The following is a 22,253-nucleotide window of genomic DNA, read 5'->3' on the forward strand; positions in this document are numbered from 1 at the left end:
TTTAGGACGTGCTGACATAAAGGTTAAAGCCGTGACCCAAAGAGAATGTTAATTGGATTGAAATACTGAAACGAATAGGAAGACAACAGTTCAGTTAATGAATAGTTTTATTCAACGGGTCGGTGATCAAACTAAAAAGGATATCAAATAAAATATATGTACCTACACAAGTATTTAAATTAGATGTGTATATATTTACATGCTACTAAAAGTATTTAAAAGTTTTAATCGCAATTTTCAATAAACAAACTTTTATTGAAATATTTTCTAAACATCGGAATTTATACAAAATTCACATATAGTCATACCATACAGTTTTTACGTTATATAGAGTGTATTTGATTTTGAACATATTATAAAATTGTATACATACTATACAAGTTTAAAACAAAATATAGTACAATAAACATAATATACTTGAGAGTTTATCTTATAATCTTAAAATAATGTTATATTTTTATATACTTAGATGTATTTAATAAAATTGCATAAACTTTCAAAGGATCATTATTATTCATTATTTTAAATTGAAATTTATTTCAAATAGATGATTTAATTGGTTATATTCAAGAACATACCAAGTGGATGGTTTTGTTGATCCAAATGATCTAATTTAATTTCTTTACTCTAACCTAACCTTAAAAAAATTTGAATATATATTTTTAACAAGCAACTGCAGCTTAAATATAAAATATCTTAAAATTGTTTTTGATATTTATAAATTATAATTCTAATATAATTAAATGTATATCTTTTTGTTTTTGTTTGTATTAAAAATCACTCTTTAGTAAAATTCTAAGCACGATCCTATTCAAATTTAAGGTCAGATACAAAAAAATATATCGTACGTTTTTAGAATAACATGTTTTTTAAATAAAAATGCATGCTCATTATTTACAGTGTATTGTGTTTTATTACCCAAAATAATTTGAGTAATAAAAACTAATGGGTTAGATTATATAATTTATATGACATAATTTTATGTGGTCAATTAAATAAGTTCTAAATTTCCACTTGGTGATCACATACTATATTATTTAATAAATCAAAATTTATGTTTTTATTTTTTTTAGTTCAATAGGACTATTTTTTTCTTTTTACAAAAAAAAACTTTATTGTTAAAAATCCCCATTTAGACTGTAATTGTAAATAAACCACAGAAGTTTATTTTCCACTTGCCGAAATACATAGTTTAATTCCACAAGTTTTGGTAAAAATTCTTTTAATCGAAATTTGTGTTCATTATATTGTATAATGATATAACAATAATAATTTACATTGATATATAAAAATTATATTTAGTGTCAATAGACATTATACACCCTTCATTCAAGCCGACCTGTCTTTTATCTTTTGATGTGTATTATTTATTGCGTTAACTTTAATTAAATAGATTTTAATTTTTTTTTAATTTTAATTCAATTAAATATTTATTTTATTCTAAATTTTATTAATTTGAATTTTATAAATTATTTTATAATTTTCATAACTAATTTAATTTATATTCATACATATTTTATCCATATAGTAGAGTTTTAAATACTGATCACACAATTTAAATGAACTATTATTAACTATTAGCAAAGTTATAATAACAATGTAATTATATATATTTTTATAATGTTAGGTACATAATTCTTTGATAGGTTTAACTAGTTAATATTTTTATTAAAAGAAAGCATTATTAGGGTATATGAATACAATTCAAATACATTGACTTGATAAAAAATATCATATATTTTAAACCATATGGCATAAAATAAGCATAATTTAATGAAAAAAATAAATTAAATTGAAAACTAAATTTCATAGATTTACTAAGAATATTAAAATTGTAAATTACTTATTTATTTTTTAATCATGGAACTGTGATATTTTTAGGTTAAAAATAGTAATAAAACTAATTTTCTGTTTCGAAATAACTGCATTGCAGTAAAAAAAAAACCTTAGGGAGGATTAAAAACATAGTTAACAGTTCATTAGACTTTTTAATGTATCTAATGTGAATTTTTTAATATATTTTTTTTATTCCTAAATTTTATAATACTCATTGTACATTATAATTTATAGTTAGCTACATTAAACCTACGAATATATCAATTTAATTATATTTGTGTGATTTTTGTATCACTAATCCTTTATATTTTTCACTAAAAACATAAAATTATATTCATATAGTGGTTGTATAAACAATTGTATTCACAATGAAGTTAAATTTCAAACAAATTAAAAAAATACTAAACAATACGATTATTTTAATGAACATTTTTATTACGTAATATTATTCAGATTTTTCACACATTAGTAACCTAAATAGTATATATAACGATGTTTAAAAAATAAAATAATATATAATGGAGTTTAGAAAAAAATGATATACTATTTAATTCCAATACAATATGTGGAGTTTAAATGCATTATCAACTACATAGAATTATGTATTTGACAAGAAGAGTTTTAGCAAAAAATACTAAGATATTTTGTATTCTCGTGATACAAATGATATCCTTGTCAACAAATCATTTAGAGCAAGCGCAAAAAATAATAAAAAATATACGATCATTGGTTTATGAAATAGTCATAATATAATATTATATATATAAATGCGTATAACGTTATTTTAAACAAAATGTTGTCAGAAAAACGAAGAATAACATTGTGGTTTCTTGAGATTAAATTGCATTCTTGAGTAACAGGCCCAAATTAAATTCCTGCTGAAAGTGTAAAATTGAGTAACGACAATTGCATGGAATCTAGCTTTATACATTTTATGTACGGTATAAGATTTAATCTAAAAATATTATCTTTATTTTATAAATTTTATTTGATTAGCTATAATTTATTTTTTAATATGAAATTTATTATTATTATTTTTTTTTAAAGTTTCTTCAATGTAGTATGTGATCCGTCATTATTTCCATTAAAAATTGTCCTTTTTTAACTAATTTTATTATTAATTTTTCGCTTTTAGCTTAAGTAATTTAGTAATTTAGCTACACGCTATTAGCTATTTTAAAAACACCTTTATATGTATTTAAATAATAAAATAAAGTTTTTATATGACATAAAAAATACATAACTTAAAAACATGTAAATATTTCGTGGAATGTAATATAAACGCATAATAGCACTGTAAATTGTATCGTGTAGTGATGGAAACAAATGAAGTTGATAAAATTCACGATAAGTTAACTTTTACATTATCTGCCAGGCCGTATTGGTAGCCAGTAATGGAAATCCCATAACACCACGACGTTACACGTCAGACCTGTACCGGTACGACCAACCACTCTGCAGTATAAATTGTGCATCAAACGTGCTTGAAATTTAAATCCTACATGTCAAATGTTGTTCACATTAAATCCGAATCGGTATTTTATTCTCGCGTATCGCAGTCCCCCTTAGGATGACTAGGAGAAACGATTTATTATGTCCGGCTGGCGTCTATAAAATCTAGCTCTTCAATAAAAAAAAAAATTAAAAAATAAAAATAAATAAAAGATGAAATACAAACCACTACAAGATATAATCGCGGACTTAGATACGAGCACATTTTTCGCAATATATTATTCCGTTAGATTTGTACACCTTTAAAATAATAATAATAATAAAACATTATCGCGCACTTTATCATCCATGTAAAATGACACGTGTGACGCATAAAAATGTGCCTTTTTAATAAATATTTGAATGCGAGAATCGACAACTCTCGTGCATTCTACGACCGAACAGAATGTGATTTTATTACGGCCGTGCCATCCAGGACGAAAGCACACAGCTGTTTAAAGTAAGCACGTCGGATGTGCGTACGACGCGAGTCCTGGAATCGAGATGTGTGCACTGTGTAGAACATATATTATTGTAAATGTGTGCGTGTATACATTTTTCTATACAGGCCATACATATTACGCATATTATATGACATGAACTACGTATATATTTATAATGTACGAGGCTTTATATATATATACATACAATATGTAGATATTATTGTTATTTTATTTTATTGTGCAAAGCTCGTGCACGACGTTGTTGGTAAAACATCGACGAATAGAAAAAGAAAAAATGAATATCGTAATACCGGTCGGGCGTATTATACGAATATATATCGGTACACCACAATACACTATTCTAGTCTATGACGAAACGACTTTTACCGGAAAGTCACGTGAAAACGGGCGTGCTTTGCTATTATGTTCGACTTGAAAATTGTGTTCCCGGACGATAATTCAACGTTAAACTCTATATTGAAATGCATGACATCCTCGACAAAAAGTTTTAAGGAAAAGAACAGGTGCGCATTTTCAAACAACAGAAACGAATATTACGTCATTATATTATTATTCATTATTTATCACGAGTTATAATTAATTTCCTACGATGTACTTCAGAACGACGAATATTAAAATCATATAACATAGGTTTAAGTATTGTAATATAAATAACCAATACTATTAAATACCTACCACTAAATCTATACGATTTTAAAATTATTAGTTAACGTTTGAAAGATTTAAGAATAAAAATCGTACAAGATAAAAAATATTGGCAATCGAACGAATAGATGCAATTGTTTAAGAAAATATGAATGAAAAAAGATATAATTTAGAGCTAAAATTATTATAGTTATTATAATGATTAAAAACACATGTATGCACCTACTACCTACATAAAATTTTATATTTTCGAATACGACAATAAATCAGAATTATTGACTTATACGTGTTTGATAATAAAAATCGAATAGGATAGATTATTATAAAATATATAATATTATATTACACTATATGAGCTCAAAAACATAATATTAATTTTGTAGCTATAACATTTGAATGAACAATACTTGATATCAGATTACAGAATTTACTGCGGTAAAAAAAACGTGTCAAAGTTAAAATACACATAAAAAAGTTGCATGCACATAAGTGTCAAAACTTTTGAAATATTAAAATACAATTTTCATGTACTTAGAATATATTGTGTCCAAATACTTAATATACTTAAATCGAATCAAAATACAAGAGTTTTTCTATTAAAAAAAAATATATAAGTGATACTTCAAAATCAGTATTATTAACATGTACAACATTTTCGAGTTTAATTCTATTTGAAGTTTATTGTACTTGGTCTTGCAAGAATGCTTGTTACATTAATGAATAACTATAGACATTTGCCACTGAAGAATTTTACGTAATACAAAGATATACATGAAATAAAATATTTTCATTTTTATAATAATTTGAACATTTTGAACTACTATGATTTAATGGTTAGAACAGTTTTCAATCCGTTCAATATTTATTGTCTATAAACAATTTATGTAAGTATCTAGATTGTTTGAGAACCATAGAAAATTACAATTAATTACAAGATCCTATTGCATTTAATATTTTATTTCGATGACATTACTAAATAATTTTACACACATAAACTTTTAAATAATGCAAAAATGTTTTTAAAAAAAAAACTTAGGGTCAAATTGCGTAAAAATAGAGTAAAAAATTATCATAAAAATATATTTATTTTTTAATATCAAAAAAATGTTCATATAAATATATTAATAATCCTATACAACTTATTGAATAATGTTGATTAATTTAAAATTGCTTTCATTTTGTACCAAATATTAAATTGTATTTAAATAATATATTATACATTTTTACCTATAAAATGACATTATCATTAAACATTAATGAGTGAACAGATTTTTTATATAATTAAATAATATGCTTTATGCCCTTATAACGGATATAGTTAGTATACAGTTTAAGGTAAATTTCAGTTGACTTAAAAATAGTTTATTTTGTTCCATAATATTTAATTATGTTGTCGTTACAAACACCAATGGCCAATATCAATTAAATTTGATAGAAACAAATGAAAAAAAATGTGTTTATATTTGTTATGTAGAAAAATTAACATTAACCTCATAAGTCATAGTGACAACTCTGTTTCCTATGTACAAATATTAACGTCATATTTCAAATAATTTGTAATTAAAATGTTCACTAGGTAAGTATTAGCCGTTTTCAAAAAATACTAGGGTTGTATAATTGTATATCATGGTTTGTATTGATTGAGTATAATTAATTTTCCTATGCTTGCACTGCTGTTAATAAAACATTTCAAAAAAATTGTTAATTATCTAATTTTAAAGCGATATGATATGTTTTACGTTATATTATTTTTTAATATATACAAAAATATAAAATTTTAAGCAATTTAACATTACATAGGGTAATATTACATGTTTAATTTAAAGTTTATCGGCTGTAAATCTCTATATAAATTGGACAACGAATCCTAGGGGAGAAGTGTTGTGCTAAAGGGTTAGGCCTTATCCTTCCTTACCAGTTAAATAATTGACGGTTTTTGTGCCCCACTTGAAAATTTCTATATAAACGAAAATAAAATGATTAATAATTTTCTGGCTGACGCATATTTTACGGGCCATTAGTCACAAAGACACGCACAGAGATTTAATTAAAAAAAATTAGAGAAAACACCAACGAATCGAAAATACATTTTATCAAGTGTTCGTTTGAAAGTGATAGGGGTAGTACCGTCCGTGTTTAAATTATTTAAACAACAACGTCTGCGTTCATTTTCCAAATAAAATAGTTTCTGCTTCCGATTGAACCTTATCCAGGGACTGGTTAAAATATATAGCGACATCCAAACTGGCATTCCCTGTAATTAGTGCGTCTCATTTCGTAAAGCCGCAAGCAGTGGTTAGGGTTGGGAAGAAAAAGACGAGACAGAAAAAAAACAATTAGAAATATATCCTTTTTTTAATTTCCTTCCCCATCCTGAGGCCGTATGATTTATCACTATATATTTTCCTCCAACGCAACAAACTATTCCAAAAGCGCAAAACTGATATCTTTTTTTGGTTATTTTCATTATTTTTTATGAACGTATAATATAATTCTTTGATAATTTGAAAAAAATCAGTTTATTTATTTTAAGATATATTTAAGGTTAAATAGTGTTCATAATAGGAGATAACGTATTATATTTTAATATTAAATGTGTGTACTTACGTTAGTTTGCTTATTTAACTGGATTCAATTAATTTATACGAAGGATTTAGATTCATAATTATTTTAGTAGACATTATTAATTCTTATACTTTAACAAAATTATACATGGATGTTAACTAAATTATTTTCATGGAACAAAAAATAAAAAAAAATATCTTTTCACTATGAGTATGATTATATTTTTATTAATATTGATAATATAAATTTATTATGTTATCATACACGATAATTGAAAATAAATATATATTAGAAACTTAAGTAGAATAGAATGTTTAATTAAAAATGCAAAATTATGTGAATCTATTTTAAACCACTTAATAATGATTAATTTTTTTTAACAGAAAATATTTTTTTCGTTATTGTTTAGAAATTAAAAAGTAGAATTTTTATAAAATATAAACTAAATACCATAGTTGTATTTTAAACATGTGAGTATTTAAATTTCAAAATTAATCTATTGTTTTAGTTATTTCACAAAATAATATAGAAGTTATTAAAGTATAATCAAAGATCTGTAATTATAAAAATAATTCTGGATAAATGACATAAATTATTTTTTAAATATATTCAATAGCTAATATATTTTGTATAAAAAATTAAACATAATTTAATAGAAAGAGAAATGCGAAACGAGTGCTAACATTTTTTTACTTATTTATTTATTGAAGTTTAACTATAGAAATACACTATAGAATGCACTATATTTACATTTATATTTAAATTAACAAGCTGATTCTTACGCTCTGTAAGCAAGCTTGTGATAAAAGTAGGAGTTCATTTCATAGTCTAATTATTTATTAGATTTTACATATTATGTTTATCTATACATAGCAATAATATAATCATGGCAAGCAATACTATTGAACTACTGAACTACAGAATAATAATGACTTTTATATAAAATACTTTTAACTAAAAACCTTTTATATACAATAATTAGAAATAATAAAAACGAAAAATTAGTTAAATCATTGCAAAATATATGAACGAACATACGTCATACATTGATAAATTTCATAACACAATTTTTCATATTTTTAAAACAACGTTTACTCTGGACATTTTATTACTTCTAGGGTAGTTAAATAATAATCCTTTTTATAATTGAACTCTATATTAATAAAATAATATTTTTAATTTTTAATTTAAATTCCTCTGATTATAATTATGCTACTTTTAAGTATATTTATTTATTTTATATGTAGCTATGTAAGTACTTATACTAGAATAAAATTATAATTATTTGATAGCTCATAAAATATGTAATTACTTTTTTTTAGAAAGACACTTGAAGTCATTTGTAATTATGTTTGAATTTCTAAACTCATTGTTTCTAAAAAATTTAATTAAATAAAAATGTTTATAATAAACTCTTTATTTTTAACTGCATATTTCGATTTAAAGACTAAAGTAATAAAGAAAATTAATTAGAAAGTATTTACTTTTTACAAAGAAAAAATTGAAAACTACCTTATTATAATATTGTTTATTTGAGGTTGAATACGATGTCTATTATATAAATATAGATATATTAAGTTTAAAATTAAAAGTTTTGAAATTTTAATAATATAAAATTTTAATATTTAATAAAAACACAACATATTATTAATTATTATACAATATTCTTAATTTAAATATTTTAAAATTATATTCATTGTTTCATATAATTTGTTATTTTATAATTTAACTAAACAATAATATTAAACTAAATAAAATCTATATTCCTAGAAGCCTTCATTAAAAGGTCACTCATTTATGTATATATTAAAGCCACCAAATTATCTTAAAACACTTACACTAATTGTAAAAATGTATTTATAGTTCGTGTAATAAATGTTATAAAATATTCTCGGATATTCGTATATTATAATAAGGCAAAATATAAAACAGATGTAATATTGTATCTATTATTTATTATGTTTGGACATTATTACAAAGTATAAAATGTTGATAGATTAAATATTAACGTTAATTATTAATGTTTTTAAATCATCATAGATCCCATATCTACCAAACCCATTACCACGGACTTATTATTGTCCATATTTCATAAATTGAAATAACTCAAAAACTACTCATTAAAATTTCAATTAAGATATGTCAATATCTAATAAACATTTTACATATGCAAAAACTGATCTCGTATGAATACAGTATTTGGTGTCGCAACACGACACTCTATAAATGTTATAAAAGAATTCAAGTATTTTAAATATGAAGACTTAGATATATTTAAAATATTTAATAAATAGAATTTGAATACGTTTATTCGTAAAAAATGGGGGTGAGTATTCTTGATAAATCACTCTATGTAATAAAAAAATAAGTTAAAATATTTATAATACTTATAGTAAAAATAGTAATAAATTATAATAAACTAAAATGATCAATTTGAAGAAGTTACAAAAATGTATTAAAAAAGTTATGCTATGTTATTAAATTATTTAAATAATATAAACAAATCATAATATTGATACATGAGGTTAATAAACATACGTAACTTGAGACTAATCTAATATCTAAAAAATATTTTTTTATGTTACCATTATTTTTAAATTAAAAATACTTTAAATTATAATTATATAAAAGAATAAAGATACAAATATAAAAGCTATTGTAATTTTAAACATCATATAATATCCTTCAGTTTTTTTAATTCTACAGTAAAATATTTTTAATAATGTAGTCAACTCAAAAAAAATGTTGTAGTTTCTGTTTAGTTTTTAAATAAAAATAACGCAATACTTTTGTTTATTTAATAATATAAGTTTGCACATAAACAATATTACGTTCTTAATCCTTTATTTATTTAAATAAATAAAGAGTTAATGTTGACTTTTAGTATTTATTCAAAAAGTAATTCATTATTTTTTATTCAACAAAGTCTAGGTTTCCATCTATATACATTTAAAAAGACGCTTCCTTCTCGTACAATTTTACAGGTTGATAGACACAAATGCACACACGTTATATTAATAGCTTTATATTTAATATCTCATAAAAATAAAACCTGATCTTTGGAATTTCAATTCTAAGTGTATACATTATTTCATGTACTCGGATTGCTTATTTCACGTCAGCGCGTGAGCCTTTAAATTAACCCAAATGTTTCTCGCTGCAGCACAGAATTCTCAGCGTTTCAGTAAACCTTTGAAAATATACATTCTCTGCTGACGAGCATACAGAGTACAAGCGGAGGTAAGCAGCCGAATGGATTTTAATTGAATTTCTACGTATAAAAAGGGAGTGACTTATAATACCACGTACCCTAGATATAGGGTACCAATCTCTTGTACAAAACTACCCAGGCATGTTTTAAAGAAAAATGAATTAAAAGTAAAAAACTCCTTGGGGGTAAATTCAATGGATCTCGTGTTCTTTACATTGGTGATATATAATATATTAAAAAACAGTTCTTGATATTTTATATTATAAAGTAATACTTACCTAAATATTGTATTCATATTAAATGTATTATAATTTAATACCATTGTGTTTAATTGAAGTGAACTTGTGTTTTATTAAGATGTAACACGATTTAACAACTCGTTATACATAATTATATAAAAATATAAGCACTAATATATTTTTTAATGCATTATATAGACATGTTGTGACCAGTTAAATAGTTGAATTTGTTTTTGTTAATAGACCTAAACACCAATAACCATAAAAATCACGAAATTAAGACTATTTTTTTTTATTTAAATGTGAAATATTCACCTGATATGTAATTTAACATGAGATGTGAACATTTTAGTTTGTATACTTATTCGCATTGTTTGAAATTGTTAATGTACCAATTAACACTTAGTAAAGATAATATTATTTTTTAATTAAACAGTGAAAGTAATAAAATAAATTGAATTTGTTTACTTCAATATTTAACAGAACGGGCTCGACGATGTCAACTGGTGATGTATTACATTATGTGTGTTGATATTGATATTAAATTTTGGATTAAGTTACTCAATATCTCTAAAAAAGAACAATCAAGTTAGCTAAATGAATATGAATTGAGTAAAACATTCTTAAGATTTATAATATATAAATTGTCAGTTAAATATTTGACATAATTTTCGAATTTATTTTTAATTACTATTTGTCCATCCTTTAACTACCAAACCATCAAGATAGTCTTTTATTTTTTGTTCAGGTATAATATATTTGGAAAATAAAATCACGGTACCCTTTAAAAGAGCCATATCTCAATATATTTCAGTTACTATGTTATATGTGCAGTGAATTTAACTCTAATCAATAGCAACGAACCTTTTTAATTTTAAAAGTTCAAACATTAACAAATGTAATATCTTATAAATACATAAGGTGTTCGTATAAACTATTTAAATTATATATTGTACATATCACTATTATTTTAACCAATACGTAAGTTAATAAATAATGTAATATAATATATTATGATGTTAATAAAGAATTAAATACTCAAAAACAAAAAAAAAATAAAATATATATTATACGAATATACTATGAAGTATATGCTTTGAATCGAAATGCATTAATCTTGATGATTAATTAAAATTGAGTTACGATTTTTTTACGTAAGTAAAGTAAGTTGTTTCGTACATTAAATTAAAATTAAATACCAAAATTTAATGAATACCAATCAACGGTTTTATTATTCTTAATTTATTTATTTCAATCTAGAAGGTGATTTTGTATACTACGTACTTGATCAATATGAATAGAAAATAATTATTCTACGATAGATTTACTGCCTAGTATTATACGCTGAATATTAGATATATATCATGTAAGCCAATCCCGTTTTCAATAAAAAAAAAAAGGAATTTAAAAATACGGTGCAAACTATATCTATGAATTATTGCTACTATAAAACCGTTTTCGGCAAATTTAATACTGCTGAGCTGACGCGGAGTGACGGGCGGTGACATAAATCTCCCGCTGTTGCCGTTAAAAGCTGAAGTTCATAAATCGCTTGACAATAACAATTTGGCTAGGCCTGACCTAAACACCCCATTCCCTCTCTACGCCAATCATTGGCTCACCATCGGAAGTAGTAGACGGCTTTGATGACGTATATAGAGAACTGGCACGTCAGCTCATTCAGCCGCGTTATGCGCGCATGTTAAACATCATAATTGATTACTTCGGCGAGCAGCGTGCACGCGACGGGCCGAATAAATAATAAAGCCGGGCAAACATAAAAAGTCATGACTATCGAATAAAGTCCGGTAATGTTGGATGGAAAGTTCTGATTTTAAACATACTTGAAGTCAGGTCTGGTACCAAATTTAAAAGGTGGAAGTGGAGATTTTTGTGCCACGTGTCGCTCATAATGCATATATACAGGATCGTCAGGATCGACCTAGACGGCTCGACATTTATTTGAAAAAAAAAACTTAAGATACCAAGTACTTACGTAATTTTAAAAGCTACAAATTTCCGACGAAATTCGTGGAAATCACTAATTAAAATTATTAGAGTATAAATAATCAGTTATGATTAAAATAAACATAAAAGGCAAGAAAATAAGTTTTTAAAATATTTAAACACACACATTTATTATTATTATCTTTTTTTATATTCAAAAATAGAAAATAAGAATTTATATGTTCTGTTTATATGTCTTTTAAAGAATTCTTACTCATAACACAATTTTTTAGTTTTTTCATATATTTTATTCTATTTACTTAGACGACAATGTAATATATTATGTGTTAAACCTTCGTCGGAAATTCGTATACGTTTATATAATATTATATTATACAATGGTAAATTTGTAGTGAAAATTATTTCGATATTTTTTCTTTTATAATTAATGTAAAGGTGTACGTGAGTTAAAGAAATAGGATGAAAATCACGGTTGCGTGGGTGACACATTCCACATCCTTTGGCAATATCTACCTTACATACCATTATTATTATTACTATTATTCGTTTTGGTCAACGGACGGTGGCAGAATGACGCTTGTGTCAGAAAAATTTTCTCGGAAAACCGTCGAGAACGCGAAAACTATCCCTCGGGAATATCTAACGGAGGGAAAGGGGGTTCTGGTCAACTGATGACATATGATGTGGATTTTGCACGAGAACGTCTGTCTGTTGGTAATAATATTAATATAATATATTCATGTGCGTGCATCGTCTCTCCGGATCTCAGTATCGACCAACACAGCATCGGAGAAATAGGCCTCCGGACGTGTGAATCCGGTGACTTTTTATTGTATAGTACGATTCGCGCACTCAGCGATAATACATTTCTATATATAATATATCGCAGTACCTAATGCGCCGCGGCTCTGTTGGTGGAATTTGCATTGTTGTACTTTTATACGGCCGTTGCCATCAGAGGTCAAAACATTAAAACTTTTACCTGTTGCGCCCAAACGGGTGGGTAGACGTGACGGGGTAAGTGACAGAGTGATAGGGGTGAGAGGGAAATACCAACGATAAGAGAATGAGGGTGATCTGGGGGAGAGGCGAAAGCTCTTGGCCGCTTTAGGTTTGCCACCGTTAAATGCGTGACCCGACGGAATTAAATTAATCAAATCCTATGGGTCAAACACCCGCGACCTGTTGTAAGCTCGTCGCGGTTATTCAATATACGTTTCTGAAACTACCTACAAGCCTTTTTTTTTCCATGTAACTAATCGATATATTGTACAGTCATTATAGATAATTATGGTTTAACGAACCACAATCTATAATGTTACGACGATAAAATTAACATTTACATATTATATACAGTGCATTAAATATACGAGTGATTGGGGCGTAACGAGAAAACCGATACATTTTTGTTGGATCGTCTTTCTTCGTATTAATAATGATGACATCGGTGAATAAAAAGGTATTATAATAATATATGCCCAACGCTGGCGTATATCATATAAAGAAAAAATGATTTCCGAGAAAACCAGTATGAATTTGACACATATAACCATATCAATTATAGGTTTAACAATTACAAACGTTATAATAAATTCAAATAAAAACATTTATGTCATTTAGTGAGTGTTCCTATTAAATTTATCGTCTATAAAAGTATCATACAAAAATTCGTTAATTTATATCACATGTGATTTTACGTTTGAACAATGATGAGATACCATAAAAATAAAATAACATATTATTCAGTTTATCCTAAGGTTCAATAGAATAGAAAAAAAATATTTTGGTAGTTATATACTTAGTTTTAAGGTAAACTGATGTGATTGGATTTGTAATCAGTGTATATTATTCTATAGTTTATGGACGTTATAAAACAAATTTTAAATATTAAAATAAATAAAATATTAACTAAGTACAGCCAGTACAGGATGATTCATCGATCACCAATATGAAAACTCTTTTTTCTTCTTCAGTATTGTAGTTAAGTCTGAATTTTTGAATTTTTAAATATACTTAAAGACAAATTAAGATTAATTAATTTGGTATTACTTAATAATTGTCCTGTGGAGATTCAAGCTTCTGTTTTTAAAATTACAACAATCGTTTTATATAGTAAATTATTCAGTAGATATATTTTTTTAAATGTTCACAAATCAAAATCAAAATTATACGACTAATTTTTCAATTATTTAATTTTGTGTTCTAAAGATAATAATCCTCAATAATTATTGTATTTTGAAGACTATTATTATTATTATTATTATTATTCAAACATTTTAGAAAGATTTACATTATTTTTAAAAATGATCAAAGTATAAGAAATATTAGATACGAAATTACAACTATTTTATATATTTTTTAAAACCTTCTTTATGACTGTTATCCTTAGTAAAATACATTTTAATAATTAAAAAATACTTGGTTTTTTGATTTAGGTATATAAAAATGTTTAAAATAATTAATGACTAAATAAATTACAGTAAAAAAGGGGAATTCTCATTTGAACAATAAAAGTTTAAGTTGTAGTAAAAATCTCAACAAAAAAATGAGATCTTAAAGTGTATTTAAATTAAAGTATTGTTACTCAATTCCACCTTTATTTAAATCTTCAAGTCATGTGATACTTTATAATTAATACTTATTATATTTTTTGCATACAGAATATAAATATCTTTTCATTGATAAAAATAAGCATATTTAAAAATGCTAAAAATTAGAATATGAATAAATGTTTTATTAAAAAAAAGTAGGGGTTAGTATACTTGGTGAATTATTCTGTATTATTTATCGTGTAGGAACTCTGAATTTGAATAAATGCCTCAAAATATATCATATTTATTACAAACAAAATAGAATTAACTGAAGTGCCCTTAATACTATATCTTATATTTTAAGCTATTGGTATTGAGTAGGGTTTCATTATGAGCTTACTTTAAGGAATTATGTAAGTAGAAATAACATAATGACATTTGTCTCGTCCTCATAAACTCTCATTGAACGATTTCCCTTCGGTACAGTCCACAACGTATCATCCTAGTTCTAGTATCAACACAACAACCCCACAATTTATGACATAACCCATCTCATTTTGCTCTAACCCAAATTATCACCATAACCAACTATATTATCAATTTTTAAATCTTCATTCAACCACCTTCAATATTAAAAATATATTATAATATTCTCCACCAAACAAAAAAAAATGTTTTATTTTTTATTTTAACATTCTTTAAACGTAGATACTAGATACTGAATATAAAATTTCATTTTCCTTATGTATCTTTATTTTATATATCATTTATATTTTTTAAATTAATGATAACCGATAGGTTTACTTTATGTTACTTAAAAATGTTTTAATTTCTGAAACTCGTAATTTAAATAAAACATAATGACATAAAGAGTTCAATGAAATAATCAAAAGTAATCACGCATCATATCTACCAAGGAGACGAGAGTTGGTCGGAATAAAACGATAGTAGCTCAAGAAAATGTTATACATACATGTACCTATATCACTTAATATATATTTTAATAACTTTTTTTTTAAAAACTTAAATATTACGTTGAACAATTATTGTCATAATTGTTATTGTTATTAGTGAATATTAAATAAGTATAGACTCATTAAAATCGCGTCTCAATCGTTAAAACGTTTAAAATTGTTAGAACAATGTTCTTTTTTTGTTTAAAATAAAACAAAAACTATCGATATATAACGATACCTTAATATAATCCGATTTAAGTATATCGTGATTTAAATTTATATACAATAAGAATCAAAATCAAAATATTAATTTGTTTGAATTTATATTTCAGTTACTCGAATTCGTTAATATTTTTACTTAACTGTGTAAACACACAATATTTAAATATTATACCTACGTATATATTATATTCTTTTAGATATATTACTATGTTACTAATTTAAATACACCCATTGTTATAAAATAATAATAATTGCATCAATTTAATTGTGTTTGTTAGGTTATAATGTTTGCTTTTATTTATAATTTCAGACCTTGTTAATATACCGGTCATACGCGTATAGATCACAAGGGGTTTCCATAAATGTTATAATAAAGGTAAATATTGGACTATTGTTATTTTGACAATGCATGTCATTCAATATCAAGTGAATAGCTAATTATCAACAAGTATTCACATTAATCGGTTTAAATATGTACAATAAGTATTATTTAGTACATTACGTAATACGTATTATTGGTTTTAGCTTTACCAACGTTCCAGTCAAAGAAACAGGAAGTAATAAAAGATTGGTATTACGTGTATAATTTATTTATTTATTTTATTAATTGCCAATACTAATAAATTGTACGTATGTCATAAATTACAATAATTACGATTTAAATGGAAGTAATTTCAATTTCAATTCGAAATAAAATTATATCATCATTTAGAACTCTGTAATGTAAATTCAAAAGGTATTCCATTGTTCAGGAGATATTAAAATAATATCATTTTAAATGCGAGATCATTTTTGAATTAATATGATATTGTCAAACATGTTTTCTTACTATTTTCGTGGCCCCTTTAAAAATGTTTCAAAATTATAAATTACAATAATCTTTTTTAACAAACGTGTATATAATATTACGGAAGTGATTAAAAATGACATCAAAAAAATTAAAATTACATAGATAAATTATTGTACTTTAACTTACATGACTATCACTGTATTATAATTTTATTCTTCAAACTGATTGTAGAATCATAGTATATCTTTATGACTAATAAGCACTTCGCTAAATGGTTTAAATAATACTGTAATATATTTCAAGTAGTACATAATAAACTAATTTGGTTTCATTATGAATGTTAAAATCAAACAACAGCTTGGTAAATAAATCCGTACATGCATGTTTATAATTTCGCCCTATATTTTATTGCGTATTTAAAAATATTTTAATTAATTTCTTTTTTTTTCTTAGTTTATAATATTATATTCCATACTGAATATATACAATCCATCATACTGTACAGTGTACATATAGTAAAATTATATCTGTCTTAAATATTTCATTGAAATTATATATGTATACTGTAAAAAAATATTTTACTGCTCTCAATTTTCACTCAAACAACATTTGCATAGTAATATATATTTAAATGTTATCAAACTATTTTGATTCGTCTGCACTCTACAGCATACTAAATTTGAGTTTATGTTAGTTGAATAGAATCTTTTTTTAATGTCTTTGTTTCCTAAATAAAAAAATCAATGTCTTTGAATCGATTCGAATATTCGAATATTTTATTCAATGTATCTACAATGTACATTCTATATTGGATAGTTATTACAATTTTTCTATGTTTATTAATTTTTTGGGATTCAAAATAATTTTGATTAATTAAATAGAATACATAAAATTGAATCAATAAATATATTTTAATATCTACTAGAAAATATAGGCAACTTTTAGTGAAACTTCCTTAATTTCTTTAAAAATGCTCTGTAATTATAATTCAATTAAATATAGCTTTAGCATCTATATTTAATTCAATGAAAACGCATTTAGTGTTGAGTGATTTTTTTTACAGCTATAGAGGAAAATCCTTTTATAACCACCTCCGCAATACGTAATGCTTGACCCTAACCGCTTTCCCAAAGCTATTCCGTATTTCCGTAATAGTAATTTCAATGCTTTAACTTTTTCTATCTCTTATTGCCCAAATAATAAATATCCAATAATATGATTAATTAATGTGTATGTAAATTTGTACGTGGCATGTAAAATTTAAAACAACCACTATATTTTATCGTTCATCCTATTACATTATGAATAATATTATATTGTAACTAACAATTTATAAAGGAAAAAAAAACTAAGATTGTATACGAAACATTTTTACAATTAAATGAATACCAATCATAGAATTAGAAAAAATCAAGCAAGTTATTGGTTTTGCGTTATTATTTTTTTTTTAACTTGACTGTTTAACAAAATGTATACTACTTTAAAACTTAATAACTGAATTTTAAATAATTCCACGTACAAACTACTGATACTTGGATTTTATTTAAAACATCGCTTTTTAACTTAACTTATTTAATGTTTCTCTTAAATTATATTCCAGACATCAACTACTGTGACGCTTTCTAATATTTATAAACCTTTTAATTTAAAAATAAACGTGAAAAGAATTAAAATATTAAAAGGATCATAATAATAATAATAATAATAATAGTTATTAAGTTAAAATGTTTTCAATTTAGTACTATAACTTAGTTTTTTGGTCAAAATAGTAGTAGAAATAATATTTTTTACATGTTATTCACAAAGCCAACTTCTAATAGTAAATAAAAAAATGCAATCATAATATTGGAAAATATATCTAGATAAAATAATATATTAAAAAAAAAATTAATGATATCAATTATAATTGAATAACTAAACTATTTATTTTAAAATGTATTTTATTATTAGTTGAATGACAAGATTATTTAAATACATATGCTATGAATATTTAAAAATTCGATATTATTACCAACAAGCTGATTTGTATAGGTACTTACTTAAAGCATTATTTATTTATCCAGCTATTTTAAAGTTGAACATTCATTACCATAAACTATTTAAAATTGAACAATATTATACATCAAGTTAAATAATGCAAAAAAAAAAATATTTCCTGGCAATCGGTATACTAATAATTCATTCATAACTTGCATATCACTATTACTCACAATCTGTAGACACTTGATGATTTACGACTAACATTATCGTCACTCGTCCTTCTAATAGGAATTCACAAAATAATTCACACACATGTGAATTTATGTATTGTATGTTTTGTGAATAAAACATTCAATCTAAGATACATTATACAGATTATACATGTTATATGTTTTACGGAATAACTAGTTTCTTTTAACTATATCGTATTACGCACTTAATATTTTGTGAAATAGGAAGTCAATATTTTATCTAGAAATACTTTGTAGGTATTTTGTTTCAAGAAAACTTTTGTAACGAATACCATTTAAAAAAAAAAATACAGTTATTTGTGAATTGATTGCAATAACTGCAGTAAATCTGAAATAAATGAGGACAATAAAAAAAAGAAACGATATTAATGAACTGTGAAAGTATAAAACGAAACTAGAAGTTGTGCACTTACTAAATAAAATTACGCGGTATTTCCGTTAAATCGACTTTAGAGAATTTCGTTTTACACCCAATCAAAAAAAAAAAAAAAAATCACAGTTATAAAACAACAAAGTTTTAATATTCATTGGAAATATTATTTTTTTTTAATTTTAAAATACGAATTAAGTATAAATATAAAATAAGAAATATATCTATATTTATGAAACATTTTTCATAATTTGGTTATTTTATTTGTAACAAATGTAAAACTATTGTTAAACAAATTTAAAAGAAAATGTATAGATCTACAGTACCACTACCTTCTTTACGACACAAAAGGAAAAAACATCAATACTGCTATAGTGAATATCCCGTATTAAAAATAACCCTTGGTCAATCATCTGCCTCACTTGAGAAAATGTAAGGAATGTTTCACAAAACTGTTTTGTACTTGATTTTTAAAGAAAAATATTTTCATTCAAAAAAAATCCAAATAAAGGCCATGGATCTATATATTTGATATTAAAACACCAAAATGTACATAATACTATTGATACCTCTACATGTTAGATGATTTAGATTGATAGCTCCGAGAAGACCTTTTTAAAATTTAATTCTGTTTTCCTAAAAGTCAGTTTAAAAATTCATACATGCCTACAACATTATGTGTGGTTAACAAATACATTAAAGAAAACATGTTCTGTTTGAAATACTAAGAATCAGAAAATAAATAAACCATAAGATGAATAATAATAGGTAATAATTATAATATATATAATAATAAATAATATTATAATAATAATATATAATAATTTATATTAAATATAAAAAGAATAGTGCATAAAAAACAAAGATTTAAGTTTTTGAGTATGAATTACTAAAAACACAATATGTTTTACTTTATAGTATAGTAGTAATTTATTATACTTGTTTTAAAATATTTAATTGGATAAGGAAATAACAATCAAAAAGTAGTGGAGATAAAATTGTAAAAGAAACAAACGTAAATGGTCGGTTAATTACTAAGTTAACAAAGACAACAACCACTTTTTTAATCAATTTTTCCTTATAAACCCATTTAATACATTTTTCAATTTCACAGCAATTTATATTTATTTTCCATTAAAATCTTTCGTTTTAAATTATTTAAAATTTATTTTTAGATTATATAATAGAAAATATGGATTAATTAATTTTTTTTATTAATTTTATGTGCATAAATAATAAGGTTATAAAAATGTATATTTTGATCGAAAATGAATTTAATAATTTAACCACTTCAACAATACAATATAACAATTTGTTATACTGAAACTACTTATATAGTTATATATATATATATATTAATCACCCTGAACAAATAAAATATATTTTGCTCTTTATTAATAATTTGAATATACATTTTATTTTAATATTTTGTCATGGTTTTCTCAAGCTATTTATAGAAAATAAAAAATTATATATTTGACAAACAATAAACTATATATTTTTTAAACCGTATTTTACTAAAAATGAAACCAAAATATACAGAAAAAATAAATATGTTTTCTATAAAAGTATTTTCTGTATAATATGAAAAATATTATCATAGTACGACCGCATATAAAAAAATGAAAATTGTAAAATTCCAGTCGCTGCCCTATTGTTCGGAGGAGTCAAATTGTATGACCACATTTCAAACATTATGAACTGTAAAATAAATAAACAATAATACATTTAAAAAAATAAAATAAATTCTCATCGACATTATGCGTTCGTACTATTAATGAATATTTAAAATTTGCTTTCGCTATTACTTAGCTCAAGATTTCGTCGACTATTTTTTTTCGCATATTCGTGAGCCGGTTGTAAAATAACCGTTAATACAATGCAACGTTACGCACAGAGGTGTAATTACTTATCCATGTACGGTAAAGAGGTACTTTGCACGTAATTCAACGGTTTAAACCGTTACGACTCTGTTTCCGCACGAGACGCGCGTAAAAATGTATTAAATTTTGCCGACATCAATCATCGGCTGCAGTATAATGTATAATGTACACATTGTACAATATAACAAACATAAAATATATTTTTATCGTAATATTAATTATTAATAATATGTATAAATAAGGTAGGTATATATATCATGTATATAATATTATTATAATGTAATAGGTACTTATCTATACTATGAGATATTTATATAGGTACGATAATACGGTGGGACGCATATTATTAATATAATATTTGGGGTATTTTTTTTTTTTTTTTTGATTTTTTTTTTTCCGAAAAAAACTGTGCGCGGCGCGTAAGACGGGACAGGTGATGAGACGATATAACGGTGGCGGCGGGCAATAGACGTTACCTGTACGCGGGGCCGGCGAGGGTGGTGGCGGTGGCAGTGATAACTGTTGCGCTGAGCTTGTTCTGGCTGACGCTTCTTCCGCCGTCGATCGTCGTTCGTTACTGTCGCTGTACAGTCGCCGCCGGTGTCCGGAAACGCGGTTGACGCTGCTGCTTGGTGCGCTGCGGTGATCCGGTGTCGTAACGTCGCGCGCGCGCCCGTCTACACGTTTACGGGTCCGGGTGCGCGCGCGCGCGCGTGTGTGTGCGTATGTGTGAGCGTGTGTGTGCGTGTTTGTGTGTCAGTGTGTGTGCGTCTGTGTGTGTCTGTGTCTGTGCGCGCGCCAAAGTCGCCGCCCGAGCAACCGTCAAGCACCGGGCAAAAGTATCGTGGGGG

General features: G+C 25.0%; 1 protein-coding gene across 1 annotated transcript in view; it reads right to left on the bottom strand.

Moving 5' to 3' along the window:
• Positions 1–22,037, bottom strand: part of LOC132931023 (calexcitin-2) — a 76,861-nt gene extending 54,824 nt beyond the window's left edge. The window contains exon 1 of the mRNA XM_060997206.1: positions 21,879–22,037. The gene's annotated coding sequence lies outside the window, so the exon portion shown is untranslated. The remainder of the gene's footprint in view (positions 1–21,878) is intronic.
• Positions 22,038–22,253: the final 216 nt, after the last annotated feature.

The sequence above is a fragment of the Rhopalosiphum padi genome, chromosome 4 (genome assembly GCF_020882245.1).
Source record: "Rhopalosiphum padi isolate XX-2018 chromosome 4, ASM2088224v1, whole genome shotgun sequence".
Classification (NCBI taxonomy): Eukaryota; Metazoa; Arthropoda; class Insecta; order Hemiptera; family Aphididae; genus Rhopalosiphum; species Rhopalosiphum padi.